Source organism: Raphanus sativus, chromosome 1, assembly GCF_000801105.2.
Source record: "Raphanus sativus cultivar WK10039 chromosome 1, ASM80110v3, whole genome shotgun sequence".
In the NCBI taxonomy this organism is placed as follows: Eukaryota; Viridiplantae; Streptophyta; class Magnoliopsida; order Brassicales; family Brassicaceae; genus Raphanus; species Raphanus sativus.
Window position 1 is genome coordinate 23,381,458 of NC_079511.1, and position 3,669 is coordinate 23,385,126.

General features: G+C 33.5%; 1 pseudogene; it reads left to right on the forward strand.

The window, feature by feature from the left end:
• The first annotated feature begins 1,093 nt into the window (after positions 1-1,093).
• Positions 1,094-3,322, forward strand: LOC108848916 (uncharacterized; annotated as a pseudogene).
• Positions 3,323-3,669: the final 347 nt, after the last annotated feature.

The following is a 3,669-nucleotide window of genomic DNA, read 5'->3' on the forward strand; positions in this document are numbered from 1 at the left end:
TGGTTGGAAAAATGAAAAAGCGTATGTGTTACCTCATCAAAATTTTGCGGCTCAATAGTGGACACCACCGTCACAGTAGCTATGCCAGGCCTCTTTGCCTTGATAATGCCATAAGGCGATACAGATATAATGCTTATATCTGAGGTAAGCCACTTGTAGTCACTCGATGCTTTTGCACAGCCTAAGTCAAACAAGACATATATTAGGGTTTCCTTTAAGTAAGAAAGAAGAATCCTTGCTAGAATTTTCAAATTTTGGGAAAGGAAGATCAAGAGAGACAAAATTTGTGATTAGCTGACCTCCTGTCACAATCAGCTGCATCTCCTGACAAGAAGAAGGAGTCCAAGGGAGTAGAATCTGAGGTGTGTCATCTTCAATATTGTTCGACGTGAAATGCACTTGCTCACAAACCCTAGGCAGATTCTGCCAGAAAATAAACAAGTCAGGGAAACTGATAAGACAAGAAACAAAGTGTTGTCAAGAATTAACATATCTAACACTTGATGATGAAGTTTCTCCTACAAGCGTGAGGAACATGAGGAAAATGAAAATCCCTAGCCGGACCATCTTTGTTACTACGTCAACAGCGAGGATAAAAAAAAGAAAAGGAAAAGGAATATTCTTATTCTAATGAATTGAGCAGTATTAATATCTCCAAGGAAAGTCAAGGGGAGGGAGGGGAGATTCTAGAATCTATACTATCAAATCAGAATCCCTATTAGGATTCTGCCATTAGTTTTCAGTTAATTTATACTATCATGCCATTGATTATATTTAGGATCTTTTTAATTAATTTTACCTATTTAATAAGGAAACAAATCTTTTGAAACTAATTTTGTTTACATATACAAGTTTGTTAGATTATGTTAAATAATAAGTGTATATTTCGTTTATAAATCGGTGAATTTAAATAATTGTGTTAATCTAAGTTATTTTTATTATATAAATTACATTATTTAAATAAAATAATTTTATATAACATAAATATTATAATATTTATGGCACTGACAACATATATATACCAAAAATAAAAAATAAAAAATATTACAAATATTAGAATATTTAATATATTTTTACGTAGTATGACTTTAAAATGGGTTAGAACTTAATAAAATTTATAGTATATATGTAAAAAAATAAAAATATTAACTCAACAAAAACTTAAATATTAGAAATTAAAAATTTGTTAGAAAACAATCCCGCGATTTCAAATCGCGGGTCAAAATCTAGTATCAATTATAGAAAAATATTTGACATATATAGTACATAATAATATTTGACAAAGCAGAAAAGGAAAAAAAGTATTTCTCAGATCTTATGGTGAATCTGTTGAAAAATAAACTTAATTGGATCACATTATTGGACTAATCATTCACTAATCATGTTTAGTCCAAACTTAACCAAATTCTAGAAAGTATTCAGAAAAATCTTCCACCTCCATAAGATAAAACTAGATATTTTCATAAAATAATCTAGATAATTAGAATAAAATAATCTAGATATTATACTATAATTATTTAGATTTATGATTAAAATATTTGAGATACTTTAAATTTTGGAGGCTATAAAAACCTTCCATCTCTTCTCAATATGTATCATCAAAGAATCATCCAAGTTTGTAACGAACATTCAAATAATAAGAAATCTTTTTCTAAGTTATAAAAGCGTTCTTCTTCATAAATTTTCTTTCTTTTCAAACACTAAAAACACTTTCTGCATCTTAACAAAGTTTTCATTCCAACAAAGTGGTATCAGAACTACAAGTTCCTTTTGAAGATGGCAAACAATGGTGTTCCCTTCCAAGTTCTATTGCCACTACAATTAAAAAATACGACAGATTCTGACTGAGCTTCCGACGGACAATAACTTCGTCGTGCATTTCTGACTGACGATTTTCCGACGAAATTCCGACGTACCAAAATAAACAATTGTCAGAGTTTGGTCGGAAATGTCCGATGACATTCCGACGAAACCTGAGTCTTACGATGATGGTTACCTTAGGAGCACATGATGTGTTGGAGATAGTTGAGATAGACTTCAAAGAACCAGATAATGAATGATGGTCTATCTCAAACTCAAAAGGATGGTTTGAGAGATTCAAGGAAGAGAGACAAGAAAGCTGTTTGTCTAATCTATCAAGGATTAGATGAAGATACATTTGAGAAGGTTGCTGATGCAAGTATGTCCAAAGAAGCATGGGAGAAGCTTCAGACTCCTTACAAGGGAGCGGAACAAGTTAAGAAGATATGACTTCAAACTCTAAGAGGAGAATTTGAAGCACTAGAAATGAAGGAAGGAGAACTCATATCAGATTACTTCTCAAGAGTCTTGACGGTTACTAATAACCTAAAGAGAAATGCATGTCGAGAAGTTAGATGAAGTGAGAATCATGGAAAAATTTCTTAGATCATTGGATTTGAAATTCAAACATATTGTCACCATGATTGAAGAGACGAAAGACTTGGAGACTACTTGGATCACTGCAAACTTATGAAGAAAAGAAGAAGAAGAAAGAAGATATTGCGGAGCAAATTCTCAAAATGAGAATTGATCAAAAGGAAGAAGTTGTAAGTAATCATCCGAGACGTGGTGGTGGTCATTTCCGAGGACGAGGTCGTGGTGTAAATAGACGAGGCTGGAGACCATATGAAGAAAACTTCAACAAAAGATGAGAAAACTCATCAAGAGGTAGTGAAGAGGAAATACAAAATCAAGGTACGATAAATCAAGCATTAAATGTTATAGTTCGGAAAGTTTGGACATTATGCTTCTGAATGCAAAACTCCAAACAACAATAGAGTTGAAGAAAAGTCCAAATATAATGACGAAAGAAGTAAAGAAGAAGATATGCTATTGATGGCTTACAAGAAGGATGAGCCAAATGAGGTTCACAAGTGGTACCTTGATAGTGGTGCAAACAACCACATGTATGGGAATAAAAGAATATTTGTGGAGCTCGATGAATCGGTGAAAACTAATTTGGCTTTGGGATATGAATCGAAGATAGAGGTGAGAGGTAAAGGAAATATATATTCTCATCTGGTCAAAGAATGGAGATCATCAATTCATTTCCAACGTTTACTACATTCAAAGCATGAAGACCAACATCTTGAACCTAGGACAACTCTTAGAGAAAGATTATGACATTTGACTAAATAATAGTCTTTCTATAAGAGATAAAAATAATAATTTCATCACAAAGGTGTCAATGTCAAGCAATAGAATGTTTGTCCTAAACATTCTAACTCGACTCATAAGAGAAAGAGAGGCACCACAAATGCTGCCGCCATTTCCGTCAGAAGCTCAGAGCGACCTTTGTTAACTGACTAACACTAAGACCTCCACAACTCTCCTAGGTATACGTCGCAACAAGGATATACTCGACTCAGAAGAGAAAGAGAGGCATCACCAATGCTGCTGCCGTTTCCGTCATAAGCTCAGATACTGAAGGAAGGTGGCTCCCTCCACGCGGTCCGACGGGGTCGTCGGAGACTGGGCTCCACCTGAAATCATATCAATTATAAGATTTCAAAGATGATATAAGAACAAAAATACTGGTGATGATTAGTTCGATTATTTCTCTAAAAATTTAGTTGTACGTAAGTTGTTTGTAACTCTAAAGTTGTTACGGTAGATTTTGATGCAAATATTTTTGCTGTAATTAAATTT